At 43.2% G+C, this 15,338-nt stretch overlaps 1 protein-coding gene across 1 annotated transcript in view; it reads right to left on the bottom strand.

Annotated features, from left to right (window-relative positions):
- Positions 1–2,118, bottom strand: part of LOC119170372 (uncharacterized) — a 127,227-nt gene extending 125,109 nt beyond the window's left edge. Inside the window, exon 1 of the mRNA XM_037421512.2 lies at positions 1,644–2,118. The gene's annotated coding sequence lies outside the window, so the exon portion shown is untranslated. The remainder of the gene's footprint in view (positions 1–1,643) is intronic.
- Positions 2,119–15,338: the final 13,220 nt, after the last annotated feature.

Genomic DNA, 15,338 nt, shown 5'->3' with positions numbered 1-15,338 from the left:
TTCTGGAGCTTTTACAAAGTATTGCAATGTTAAGCAAAATCAATCCGCTTTCGCTCCCTTCTGACCGAAAATGTAGAACAGCACAGTCTTGCATTCTTAGATAATTCATTCAAAATAAACTGTGTTGTCAACAGCAGATGCTTGTGAAATCTGCAACAGCAACAGAATTGTTGCAGTTGCGAGCATTTTCGTTTTCACTGATCCTGTTAAGCTCACTCATTACTTTTTTATTCTGGCTACATAGCCTCTTCGCGCTCACGTCGTATTTCTTTCACGCAATGTTTAATAAGCTCTAGGTGCCCCTGAACCGAGCAGAACTCGGTGCCAACGACATCCGCATGCTCGCGTGTTCACAGAACATCTACGGCGCGCCCATGTGTGCACGTTGACACCGTGGCTCTAAGGCGTACTAAATGTTTTATTTCCCTTTCAGAGACTCCCGCGCTTCCTGGATTTAGGTTCTTTATACAGATACGTAAAACGCACAAGCAAGTACGCATCAGTGGTTCTTGTAGGTATGTGTTGAGCGATAAATCTTACAGCAGTCTGAGTGTTTTGGAAAGCAAAAATTACTTTAACCTTACATGCTGGTACATTTGTCATGAATCCCTCCGGTTGATATGACTGATACAAATGATGCCTTCTAAGCGCGTTCTGGCATTATTTTTATGCTCGCTTCTCTTACATAAGTGAATACTTAAAAGTATTCAATGATCTTGCGGAAACCATAGCAAATAATGAATAAGTTTACTTTCTCAGAAAAAAAAATTATTGGAAATTGTTGACTTCTCAGTTGTAGCCGAGTAGTTGCATTTCATGTTTTTCTCTGAAGCAGCGCAATAATTGCTGAATGTACCCTTTCAGATTAAAATTGTGATTGGAGGCGCAAAGAAAATGGCGCAAAATTAATACAGAGGCTTCCAGATATTGCTTTTCCTGAAATATTGAAATCCGCAATATATCCTGCAGGAAGACTTGGAGGTCTTGGATGCTTCTATACTAAACGATTTCCGTCATCTTGGAAGAGAGCGAAAGCTTATCTTCGCGCGCGTAAATTTAACATATTCCCTGTGCGTGAATGTTTACTGCAAACCAACTTAAACAGGTATTTTTTACTGCGGATGCGCGAGTGCGCAAATTTCTCTAGCCGAAGTTGGCAAAATTTACATTTTACTTACCGACGCTTATCATGATTAGGTCATTACTTACGTAGTGTGACGTAATAATAGTCAATATTGACTTATCAAAACGCGAAGAAAAGGCAAGTTCTTTGTATTTGCGTAAACCACAGCGCATCAGTCACCCGTGATTCAACGTGGGAGGTTAGTGTATCCGTGGTAATATACTGCTAGTACATTGAATTCCAACTTCTAAAAATATAACTCTTAAATCTCGTTTTTTTTTTTTCGAACTTGCCTCCGAGCTACATTAATATCACGATCTCTATGCCTTACAATTAAGCGTCGCTCTACCTGCGCCTGCATTTCGCAGCAGTGTTTTGGTTGTAAAAAAAAAATCATTGTAAATTAAGCGTGACAAATTCACTGCTCAGGATGCAGGAACACTAGAAGTTTCCAGCTGGCAGGGAGACGAATTCTCGAAATATGGCTGAAATAGAAATTCGTAGCATGAGAGGCACTCACTCTTTAGGCAGGTCTTTCTCCAACAGCGGACGAAGGGGCACACTCAGGAGGGAGATGTGTCGAGGCGAAGTGGCTGCGACGGTCGTTTCGTCTCTGACTTCTTCCTTTCTTTTTTTGTTTCACTCTTCCACAACGGGAGTCGGAGGCCTGCTTTCGGTCACCGCTGTTGCCTCTCTGAAAGGACAATAGCTAACGCTTATATTGCCTAGTTGATCTAGTTCAATGAGCGGCAATAACAACTATTTGGCGAAGTCGGAACTTCTATGCCGCTTCCCTAGATTTTTGTACTCCTCCTTAATTCGCTTGCTATAGCTACTCGCTTGCTTATTCGCTCGAAAATGCTCCCAGGAGCGACTTGTCTATCGGGTTCGCACACTCGGCCTTGCTCTTAGATTTCGCGCCTTGCTCTCTCTTGGAAAGCGTCCCGCGCACGAGTTTTGGGTGGTCCTGACTCCGGAGTCGGGATCAGAGCCTCCCGCGGCGCTCCCTTTTGTACCCCCGGTCCGGCTGACGCGCGCGCGCTCTGGGCGCGTGGGCGTAGGGCCGGAAGTGTGCCCGACGCCATATTGGAAACTCGCATCGCCGCTTGAATTTTTTTTCTCCTTCCCCCAATCTTGTCTCTTTCCGTTCCGGGATCCGCTCTTCACCCCGTTGCAAGATTTTTTTTTTCTTTCGCGCGTGTGATCGGCGCGCGCGCGCGCGCGCGAGCCTTCAGGGCGACGTCATTTCCCTCACTGACCAATCAGCGTGCGCACGTCGTTATAGGGAGGAGGGCTCCCTTGAAGGGTTGCCCGATCGTTCCCGTTTTCTCACTCGTGCTTCTCTTCGCCAATTCGTAATTTGTTGGCTGATAGGTTGCCTTTCTCTTTGCTGTTTCTTTCGCGCTCTTGTTCCAGGGTTAATCACGGCGACCTTACTTTCAGCCCTCGAACGACCACCCCTTTTTCTACGCATCGACGTTGCAACCACGGTTATTCGCATGCCTGCGTAGGGATATTTCACCGGTGTACGAGAGGAACGTCGTAGTTTACTTTCATTCTCTTCAACCGCGCGTTGGCCTTCGAGTTCGAAGGCTGTAATTTCGGACGTCCCACGTTATTCGCTGACCGGAACCGCTCTACCATGGAGTGGGGGAGACTTTCTTAGATAGTTTGAATCTAGTGATGTACGTGAGCGTTATTTTTTAAATGCGTAGAGTATGTAGGTGATTGAGAGGATGTCTTGAGTAAGCCGCGAACAACCCCGCTTTATCTTGCGTCATTGAGTTAACCAATTCTTGACTACTTGTATATGGACACTCTTGATTGATGGCAGGGTAAGGGATAGTTGTCTAACAACAGTTAACCAATCTCTGCAGACATATTTTGCGTCACATAAGGTATGACCGTTTTTTGATTTCGTCCATCACTGACCTGAACACCCACGAAACAGTTCGACAAAGAAATCCTGATATGTGCTAAACACATAAAATAAAAGGTGGATAGGAAACCTAACTGTGGCAGAAAAATCCAGCAGGATCAGAAGAAAATAAAAAACAGGAAAAGCAGGGCCCACACGCTTCATAACAACTATCGAAAGCAATAATTAATACTAACTGGCCCACTGCATTAAAGCAAACTTTTTGTGCAAGCTTGCCTGCGATACTCACGACTGTACCTTCGCGGCCATCTGTCGTGCAGGCCTATGAGGTCGGTATTTATTATTAATTTATTGCTAATCATGTTGTGGCATCACTGGCATCTAGTACAGTCTCTTGGGAATACATACATACATACATACATACATACATACATACATACATACATACATACATACATACATACATACATACATACATACATACATACATACATACATACATACATACATACATACATACATACATACATACATACATACATACATACATACATACATACATACATACATACATACATACATACATACATACATACATACATACATACATACATACATACAAATGTGCGGGTGGTCTGAAAAGTTATCAGCCAGATTTAGAAAAAAACATTTTGGGCCTTTCAAATTATTTTTATTTTTAACATAGTCTACTGTTTAACTCTACACACTAAGTTCATCGATGTTCAGGAGCAAGGATTGTATCTTCAAAATGACTTAGTGCAAGTTCTGAAAACCTCATCCACAGCAACAGTCGGTTCTTCATTTGATGATAAACGTTGCCCATCAAGGAAGACTTTGAGCTTTGTGAGCAGGTGGCATTCCGGCGGGGCCAAGTCAAAGTCAGTAAAATAAGGTGGGTGCTTGAAGAATTTGTACTCCGAATCGTAAGATTTAACGGTTGCGAGGTGCCCTTTGTGCACCAGTGCATTGTCTCTATAAACGATGGTTTTTTTTTTCTGGAAACCTGGTCTTTCCTCACAAGTTTTCTCATCCCATTGACTTAAAAGTTCAGAATAATACTGCCCAGTTGTGTTTATACCCTTCACAAAATTATCCACAGTCAGAATGCCTTTAGCGTTCAAAAAACGAAGGCAAGTACCCTTCTGTGGAGGGAACCGACTTGGCTTTCTTTGGTGCGCAGGATCAAGCTTTATTGTTGTTTCTATTCCGGTGTCTAATGGTGAATTCAAATTTCATCAGTTGTTATAAATCTGCGCAAAAAGTCACCTGCATTTTTGTTATACAGCTCCAAAGCATGCTGTGACGTTGTCACGCGGTTGCGCTTTTGCTCAGGATGCATGGCACCTATCTTGAACAGAGCTTCTTCGTGTGTAGTTCGTTGTGCAAAATGCGACCTACATTTTCCAATGAGAATGCAATGACATCGGCAATAGGCAATATCTCTTCTCTCTCCTGTCTTTCAAAATGATATCGTGCACACGGTCAATTATTTCAGGAGTTGCACTTCTTGAGCCCTCTTCGCACTGGTGATCTTCAATGCTCCCTCCCTTCTCAATGAATCTTGTTGTTGGGCTAGTTGGTTATTCGTCATATTAAAATATTTAGCTCAAACTTCACTCCCGCAAACACTCATACAAACACTAACACATCCACCCGATTAACACACACCAGCTTAACCACAGCATGTCCGTTTCTTAACTGTGCAGTATTAAAGTGAATCTCGCTTGCAAACATTAACTTTTGGTGAATTTCTTTACTTTATCACCCCATGGTAGTCAGGCTTCTACATGCCTTATGGTGCTTCACACTACAATCACTGCGATCAACTGTCAAAGCCAAACTGTTCGTCGGCATTAACTAGCGTTTCATCTTTGACTTGCAGAGACTGGTGTGAACGTGCACATGAGTGCTGCAGGTCCTAGCTCACGTGATTCCTAGTGAGGCCGAGAATTCTTCAGACCGGCCTCCCACATGAACACACACCGAAGTAGGGTTGTTTTACGTTGCATTATGCGTCAAAAGAAAGGCTTTCTGTGAGGCAAGCTGTTGGTCTACCGCGGAGACAGGCCAGTGCTTAAAACTGCTTCATGAAAAAAAATTAAGTATATGCAAATAAATTAAAATGAAAAAAATTCGGTTCGAGGGAGTTTCAAACCCAGGCGTCCTGCGTTCCCACCTGGTATTCGCGCCAGTGCTTCAACGTGGTTCGTGTGAAAGTGTTATAAGAATTTCATGGATTGGAAGTAGTTTCCTTAACGCGTGCAATATTTAGGAACATAATCGTGGAATCGCGCCCAGGCGTCAGAACGTGTGAAGTGTGCAGCCGCTTGGAGGTTTAAACCAAATAGAAAGTGGGCCGCTGCACAAGCCAGGGTGGCACCTTACTACGGATGCATATAGAGAGAGTGCTTCCCTAACGGCCAGCGGAAGAATTTTGGCGTGGGCACAACACAACTGCACTTGCAATAGATATTCCAGAATGGTTCGAAAAGGGCAATGTTACGCACACAGTCCTTCCTTTCTTGAGGGCACCGCTAAAACGCACGGGGCCCAATTAAGCTAACGCGTTCTTCTCATGAAGATCAAACTCACTCGTCCTCCAAATGTTCGCAAGAATACCCAAATTTTAGAGTATCGTATTTAGGCGTATCAATGCGTATTGCCGCATGTGTGGTTCGTGGTGCGTAGATCGTTCAGTGTCCATGAAACTGAAATGTTCGGAGCAGAATTTATTATTGCTATGTGGCATTTTTATTCCATTCGCATTAAACCTGCGCTGTTCGCGATTGTATACGCTTTCCATATATAGCGATTTCTTGAATGATGAGTCGCTCTAAAAAAATTGCGATATCGGACAGTGGTATACGTTCCTGGTGTATTCTCGTAGCCCGCCTGGTGCTTAGTGAAGGTGATACTGGTATATCACAGAGGCCGTGTGATCAAGTGATGAAATGAAGCCCCCCCCCCCCCCTACTCTCCCTTAAAAAAAAAAACGAGGACAATTATTTTTTCTACTTATGCTCTACTCCTTCATAATCACTCTTGTTGTTGCCATGCTTTCTATGTCCTAGTTTTCCGACCTTTTTTAAAGTACCAACTCGTTCATCAGTTCAATTTTTTGTATGATCAAATTCGTCACAAATGAATGGTCGCTAATGATCGCTTTATTCGAAAAGTGACGGGTTTGGTGAGGTGCCTCAATGATAAATTCCTCCGCCCCGCGATGTGATTTGATGGACGATAGAACACGACAAAGACATCGAAGCGTGTTAAAAGTTTCTCAACACGACCATGATTGCACTAGCAGCGTCGAGTACAAGAAACAGTTGTAAGTCTTAGCGCCGACGCGTTTAGACGAAGCAGAAAACGCAGGCGACACACACAGCCACTTGTGCGAGTCGCCTTTGTTTGGAGCCTCATCCGTCAGTTCCGCGCTGAGGCTTACTCTCAGGGATAACGAACTAGCCAGGTAATACAGCTTGACGAGAAAAGAAAAATAGCTACCTGTGTGACGAATGAGATGTGGAGATTGGCAATGTGAACATTTGTCGTTTTAGGAGCTCCTCGATCACTGGCGAAGTTAACGCCGGTCACTGGTGTATTTGCCGCCTTGATTGTAGATTGCAATCTGAGAGAGATCTATATGTGCGCATATATGCACGGTTGCGAGTCTGACTGGTTGCTCTTGAATAGATTTAGTAGATCTCCCAATTGTTGAATACTGTACCAGCTCGTCAGTCTGGCATATTTCTCCCACTTCCTTAATCGCAGCATCACTTCCACACTCTCTTGTCCGTGCTGGGGCCGCTGATTTCTACTTAACTTCACAGTGAAATCTTTGATTAATATGTTGAAATGTCGGGGACCCGAATATCTGCACTTGTATGGTTTATTGTTGTGTACTTCAAAACTTCTTTATGTATGCGCTGTGCTTGGTTCAACGGGAAATCTGGTCTGATAGGCAGTCTTAGAAACTTCTGACAAAACCTCTAAACTTAGACAGGTAGGCAGTAAACTTTATTCAGGTTCGGAAAGAGGAAAGAAATGGTGGAGAAGGAAAAGTAGGGAGGTTAACCGGTGCAGGATAACGGGTTTGCTACCCTACACGTGGCAACGGGATTAGGGGGATTGCTGGTTTATGCAGGGACAGGCAAGGCTGCGGGCAGCTCTCCCGTTGGAATGAAAATCCTAAGTCTCATCGTCGCATCGTGGCACCTCGGAAAAAGGGTGGGTTGGTCAGTCCAGTCGTGACTGCTTGTAAATATATAAGGCGTTTCGGCCGTCTATACGCCAGAACACAAAAAACAAGGTAAACTAGCTTTACTCTTCAGGATGGTGCTTGTATCTGAAAAAGTCAACCAAAAATCAGACTGCTAAAAAAAATTGTCGCACACCTCAGTGTTCAACCTCTGGAGAGAGATAACGAGGCTCCGTAATGAAAAGCACAATTTTCTGTTTTCCTTCAAACATCGGGTTATCGTACGAGGCGACAGTGTAGAAATGAAGGGTAACTTATATTTGTGATTATTAGTGACTCTTTCCAACGTAGTGTATGCCGAAAAACCTCTGGATGTAGTGAATCCTCGGCAGTTTTTTTTTAACGCGCAGTCTCCGTTCAGTAGTATTAATAAATATGCCACGCGCATTAACTTGAACCGAAAAAAAAAAGACCTGCGAGGTTATATAATGCACTCACTTTCATGTCTTTTCATCTCTCACGTTGATTACGCAAGCGTGGAATTTCGCGAAAAGTTATGACCGCCTTAATTGTGTGCACTTTCAGATTGATTGACTTAAGTAACAGGTGTTCAGTGTACTTTGATTATTGCACTTCCTTCTAGCAACATAGGAAAGGAATAAAAAAATCTAAGGGCATTTGCACTGTCTGTTTCTCCCATCTGGTTTATTGTGACGGCGACAGGCACTCGCCGTGGCCTCTGACCACTGATTTTTGGCGATTTACATTTGATTTACACTTTTTTTTGCAATACACGTCACATTCTGCTCATCCGTTATAAGAAAGCTTCAACCTTGCGTGAAATACATGCAGGAACTGTTAGTTGCTCGGTTAATTTTTTGGGTGAGGTGTTACATACGCAGCTTTGGTAAGCCTGACAGCCTGGCCCGGCAGTATCTCCGCCAGTGAAGCTTTTTCAATCTTCAGGGATTTGCTGCCACGTGTCGATGAATTACTTGCCAATTACCTAGGTGAGTGACAGGCGTCCCACCTTCTTAAGTGTCATATTAATTAAGTTTTACACAAAGGAAGCAACATATGTCTAGACGCTATGCTAACGCTATCATATACGCTGACAGCGGGAGAGCACTAACAAAAAGATCCTGATTTGTTGCTATACAAGGTTTTAAAAAAGGCGTATGCGCTAAAGTAGATCGTTGTCGCTTACATATGTCAGGAAGCGCAGGATCTACAAGCAACGTTCCTTCCTTCTCCGATAAATTCCTTCTCTATCGCGCCATCCATATTTTTATTTGTTTGGTTATCTAAACTTAGAAAGGTTTTCTAGAATACACGCACTGCCATTGCTACCGGTAAGGAATGAATTTAAATGCATGAGCTGCAATGTAGCAAGAATATGCAGAAATTCCAATGTTCAGCTGCCGATTGCTGAAAAGAACGTAAGCGCTCATTTCAGCGGCAATTGTAAAGGAACAATCGTTTTCAGTGTGTGAATTTCACCAATTTTTTTTTTGAAAGACAACAAATTTTTTTAAGACGGAATGTCGCTGTAGCTGAGGTTTGAACAAGCAGCATTGTATTTAGCAAGCATGCTGCCTTTACAATGACGAGACTGCTAGTAGGTACTCGGCTGCTTACCCGCAGGTTGCAGGATCAAATCCTGGCTGCGGCAGCTGCATTTCCGACGGAGGCGGAAATGCTGTAGGCCCGTGTGTGCAGACTTGGGTGCACTTTAAAGAACCCCAGGTGGTCCAAATTTCCGGAGTCCTCCACTACGGCGTGTCTCGTAGTCATATGATGGTTTTGGGACGTTAAACCTCACATATAAATCAGACTGCTAGCAGGAACGTTCATTCTGGCGGCACCATGTGTTCGCAAATTTTTCGTCTCCTCCAGCTTCCATCTTTTCCCAAACTTCAGCCTTTAGCTCATATACCTTCCCGTGTAGATGATTTGACCATTTCTGTGCCTGGTCAGGGAGACAGTTAGGTGTAAAAACGCATGCTGTCGTGCGTGTGCCTCAAGCGGCACTGGTCATGCTTTGCTGTTGGATGAGCTTTTCCGCTTAGCCAAACCACAACAGATAACCGCTTTGATTACTGTATAGGTTAGTATCTTAGCGAATAAATACGCTTGTGCCCCCTACGTACGTTGCTGTCCGCTCAATGAAAGATGATTCCAATGACATCGGGTGGCAAACACAAAGTACCATTTTTGCGATCTGCATGACGGCGAGCTCAGAAAACATCTGGGGAAACTGTGTGATGATTGTATATCAGTGATTTTCCACAGCGCTGCGCGGGAGTGGTCAAACCTTTGATCAAGCAAGCAAGCATGGCGAAACCAGTGCAGAGGTGACAGCCTGCCTTGATATGAACTCACGCTTGGTAAATGCCCGCTGTTCTGACATCAATAAAGATGATAAAATTGGCTATTGCTTTATGTCATATTACGCTGAGTATCAAGCATCGCGTGTGTTTAATCTACGCAAACGCGATCAGGTTTTTTGTAACGCTTCTTAAGCGCTGTCTCGTAATACTTAGAGTAGTTCTTAAAAACAATAAAAATACTGATGAATGTGTTGCTATTGTAGATTCCGCATACATAGGAAGCCTCAAACTTTGAGGCCACAGAGCGCGCGATAAGAACGCGATTAACTTGAGGCATGGATAAACCGCATCCACAGATTCCGCCTTGTTAAACTTTTTTTAACGTTGCCGCCTGCTTGCTTTTCTTGCATAACGCGTGCGCCCAGATGATTTGGATGCGCTGAAGAGAGGACGTGGCGCTTGTGAAGACATAATGAGCGGGAGCTGCCAAAGGCCACATTCCGGGGCCCAAAAGCCAGATGTTTGTCGTTTCATCTCATTTTAGGTGCACAAAAAAGTCGCAAAATGTACTTTATATAAAGAAATATATATATGCGGATCTTATGAACGAAGACGGTGGTGTCCCATCTTTCTTTCATGTTCTCAGCTACGAGTGTTACGCTGATACTCCACATAACTGACCGAATACGTAAAAGTAAGAACCTATATTAGTTGTAGGTCGGTAATTTTTCAAAATCTTATTGTTAACTTGTCCGCTGAGAATAACGTGGCACCATTGAGACAGCTGTAGTGGTAGCTGCTAATTGTGTTAGAACTCACAATACTGCAAGTTATACAACACAAAGTCAACTAAAAAGCTTCTGATTTGTAACGAATATAATCGGCCTGCCGTAAACGTACATGATGTGCACGTGTATGGTCCCCACGTTCATTGTTAAAGGCCAACTGCAACGAAATTTGGCACTCCGCAAAAAGTCAATATACAGGTAGCCTAGCTAGAGGTAGTGCTGCCTGCCAAATGTCGCCTTCAAAATACAAGCACTTACCTTAGAAAAAAAAGCTTGCAAACGACCTTGTTTTTGAGACCGAATTTAGAAAAAACGACGTCATTACGGCTGACTGGAAGGGACGTGAACGACAGAAAAATCGTCTGCTCCACAATCCCCGAGCACGCACATCGCAGAGGTGCCCCTTAGTGTGCGTGTTTTTTCTATGTTAACTTAAGACAGCAGCGTGAACATGATTCTTATCGAACGCTGGTCCGGGCTTCCCACTGTTGGGTTTACAGTGTCTGACCGCCGTATTCAGAAACGCTGCTTGACTTGAACTTGACTTGCCATCGAATTCAATGCAGCACGAAAGCATTCCGAACACGCTGTCTTGAAGCGGTGCCAAGGCAGCGCTAACGTACAGACGTGTTTTAAACGCGCTGCATTGAAAGCGGTTTCAACGCAGCAAAAAGACATTCACCGGCAGGAAGGATTGCTCACAAAGATCGACGTGGCGACGTTCTGTAGTAGTCGTCATATCTGGTTGTGTCAGATTTGCCTGGGCACATCGCTGGAGCTACGCGTCGTCTGCTTGCTGGCAATTTGAGCACCAATTATAAATTAAATTCGCGACTGCAAGATTTTTCACTGTCGTAAAAATTGCTACAACCGTTTGAACGGAGATGGTATGCGAAAAATGCCTACTGGCTGAGACACGCGTACAAGTGTATAAAACACAGGTAATTGTTCCTATTGAATTGTACACCCTCACAGCATATTTGTTGCCTCCACCCCCTTGTGTAATGTCCTCGGGCCTTTAAGGATGCAATAAATGAAACCAAAGCTAAGCCAGAGCTTCCACTATGGCATATATATAGTACCTTTGGTGACTTTGGAGTGCACAACAACAAAACTCGTTCGTTTTTTGTGTAAGAGAAAAACACCTCCTATGAAGCCGTCTACGCATGTCAAGACAACGGTATACCATTATCGGACTACTTTTCTGGCTCCTAATAATGCCTCCACGAAATCGCTCAAGGAAATTGCATAAGCTTCACTTGTAGTCTCTCTTCACACTTTCAAGCTTGCAGTGTGGATCGAGGAATAAAGAATATCATGAGACAGGCTCGCTGGCTTACTGTGCTTAAACGAGACCAGGTGGCACAGGGAAAGCGCCTCATTTCAGTAGCATAATGTGATGCGTCAGATTAGTACTCAGCTTGGACGAAATAAAAGCAAGGACAACTTCGTAGTCCTAAATTAAGTCGCATATTGTACGGGATTAGGCCGTACAACACCGTAAGGATTACCTAAATTGCAGGGTGATCAATCAGCGGTGGGGTCCGGTGGAATAATTGTTTCAAATTTTTTGACTGCATATAGATTGCTGTCCCTGCACCCATTTTGCCCGTAGAGGGTTTAAGATTAACTTTAAAACGTGAATAGAAAGTCTTCAAGCGCTAAGTCACATTGAAATGAATTTTTTTTCGAAGGAGTGCGAGCGTATTGCTTCTATAGTTACATTCTCTTCCCTCTTCTCTCATTCTCTTTCAATATTCTATTCCCCTTCTCTTATCTCTCCCAGTGTAGACCATAGACAACCGGAAGCCTTACTGGTTAACCTTCCTGCCATGTATCTCTCTAGTTTCATTTTTCCTTCTATAAAGCATATTTGGCTTAAAGGTTCATGAGAAGTATATCCTCGTCTTTCCTCGTTTGGATGGCTACGCAGCAATAACAAAAACTGATGTTTCATCAGTAATTATGCTGGTTATTCACCCGTTTTCTTGCAGATACGTCTATGTTAGTGCACCTTTTATTGGCACCAACATCTCTGATTCTTGATACTACTCCCGAACTATGTGGCTGCGTTGTAGAAAAGTTCAGAAGAAAATTGATAAACGTCTTGGCGTTTGTGTGCACAAAGGTTGAGCAACGCTGTCGATGCGAACCACTTTAATCTCATTGCGGCAAAACCTAAAGGATAGCTCGACTCGAGGGGATTATTGCCGAATTTTTGGCAAGGCTCGCAGGTATTGTTTGTGGAGTCCGTTCTTTCGTATTTCTCGTGCTTTATTTCTTCTTTTTCTTGAGAAGACAAAGCAAACACGTATCGACCTCTTGAAGAATCTTTTTAATGAACAGCGTCTCGAACATTTGGCTTTGTAGTACTTTACGCCACCTTTGTACTACTTTTCTTGCATCGTCTCAAAAGTTTTGTCATTGCGCAAGTGAAAGACATTAAAGCGTATTTCTGCACGCCCTCATAGCTTCAAATTTCGTAACATATTGAAGCCGAGAAAGGCATGGGCGAAGATTATTCTAACTCTGTTATATTAATTGCAAGATAAATGTGATGGAAGTAAAGGGAACAAAAGGAGAAGTGGCCACTAGCAAAGATCCAACATTCATAGGCCTAACCCTGGTGTACTTAGAACGAATTTCTTACTTAAAGACAGAAATGTAGTTCATCGAGCCTTCCCCCTCCATTGTTAGACTTGTATGTATGTATGTATGTATGTATGTATGTATGTATGTATGTATGTATGTATGTATGTATGTATGTATGTATGTATGTATGTATGTGTGTGTATGTATGTGTGTATGTATGTATGTATGTATGTATGTATGTATGTATGTATGTATGTATGTATGTATGTATGTATGTATGTATGTATGTATGTATGTATGTATGTATGTATGTATGTATGTATGTATGTATGTATGTATGTATGTATGTATGTATGTATGTATGTATGTATGTATGTATGTATGTATGTATGTATGTATGTACATACGTACGTGTATGTTGCAGTGCAGAGGAATGCCCAGCGCTGCAGGCATATCAACACCTCTTCGCGAGCAGGAGCTGCTTAGCCTGTGTTTGCTGCAACGCTACCAGCACTTGTCTAGGTCTCGCTGTTATTTTTGCGAAGTAACATCCATTATCAGCCCGGAGTTTTGATCTTATTTTCGTGGGGGATTCTGGGGTATTCCGTGGCACTAGAATTACGTAGTTGAAAGTTGCCAACAGTCATGCCTGACGAAGCCAACTCGACACTCCAACCATCTGCTCCACTCATGGTGTGTGCCAGATGCCAAACTGCTGCTTGAATCTGAGATCTTCAGCGGCGCCAACCAGAGAACGGCAGTTGAGGTTTAGGATTGGTTTCAATCTTACGGAAGAGTAACCGCTACTAACAAATGGGAATATTATAAAGCTCGGGATCACACAGTTGTATTTCAGCAGCCAATCTCAGGTATGAGAAAGTCAAGGCTTATCTCTCCTCATATGGGCACCCTAAATGTCAGCACAACTGGCGACATTCAGGATGAGTCCGCAAATGTCGGCAAATTACAATCAACACATCATTAACTTCTGCACTAATATATATATATATATATATATATATATATATATATATATATATATATATATATATATATATATATATATATATATATAATACAAACCATTTTGATCATGCATAATAGCACATCTTCTGTGGCAGTTACCAGTAGTCACGCTACCTCGCACAGATCTGAGACCGATGACGGCAGAAACCATTCTGCAATGTCGTCCTGAGAGTTCGTCACGGGTGAATGCGACGAAGGCAGTGTAAACTCCTTGAAGACTACAGAAAGAAACGAACACAAGGGAAACAACGGAAAGGTTGTTAATCAGTGTAGGAATGGTGTTCTACCATTCACTGGAGAAAAGGTGAGGGACATTGAGATATGAAAAGAAAGATAGAGGAGAGAGAATACACACAAAGTCGCACTTCTCCGTCATCAATAGGCTTTATTAATATCTCATGTTTACCGTCCCAAAACCACGATATGATTATGAGGGACACCGCAGTGGAGGTCTTAGAAAAGTTTGACCATCTGGTGTTCGTTGACGTGCACTGACGTCGCGCAGTACGCAGGCCTCTGCCATTCCGCCTACATTGAATTGCGACCGCTGCAGCTGGGGTCGAACCGGCGACCTTTGTGTCAGCAGCCGAGCACCGTAGTCGCTTCACCACCGCGGCGGACCATCAATAGACATGCACTAACGGTTATAGACTTATGGCGTTATGATCACTTTGAAGTTTGACCTGGTGTGTGTGTGTGCTTTCTGTGTCTTTTTTTCGGTATCTTTAAAACTTCCCCATTTCTTTCTCATTAGATTACACTGCCTCCTGACATTCCTTCCTCCATGCCGGGAATAGCACCTTCATACAGGAGCTTCGTACCATCGCTACAGAAACAATGACAATGACGGTCATGCATTCATAACCCAGCAATAACTTAATGTACTAACGTGAAACATCAAGTCACCCCGGCACAAGAATAATTTGCTGTATCGAGAAAATGAGGGGATCCTTAATCTTCGCCTCTAGTTCAACGCGATAGCGAGGTCCTTTCTCTAGTAAGTACTTGAATCACTCACTGCGTGCCTTTTATTTTGTGGTGGTACTCGAGAAGTTTAAATTGTGCAGTCGATAACAATGCAGTCGATAAAGTTAAAAGTTACTTGTGTCAGTGCAGCTTTCGCATACGCCTGCATTCAGTGTAATGAGTTACATGCTTTATAAAACGAGGAATTATGCGTGTGAAATCTTTTCAAACTTCATGTGCCCCCACTGCACGGTGTTAAGAAAACATGCGCAGTAACGTAAGCGCCTTTTTTGATGGGTGGCTGGCTTTAAACCACCAAGTCGTTATGATCACAGAATTTTCTAACTAGAAGGGACTCTGGCAGTGCAATCGATCTGCGACCTGAAGAATGAGGAGGAGTACATGGATTTGCCTA

This window comes from Rhipicephalus microplus, chromosome 2 (assembly GCF_043290135.1).
Source record: "Rhipicephalus microplus isolate Deutch F79 chromosome 2, USDA_Rmic, whole genome shotgun sequence".
NCBI classification, from domain to species: Eukaryota; Metazoa; Arthropoda; class Arachnida; order Ixodida; family Ixodidae; genus Rhipicephalus; species Rhipicephalus microplus.
The sequence above is the reverse complement of the archived record's forward strand: the minus strand, read 5'-3'. Positions and strand labels throughout refer to the sequence as shown.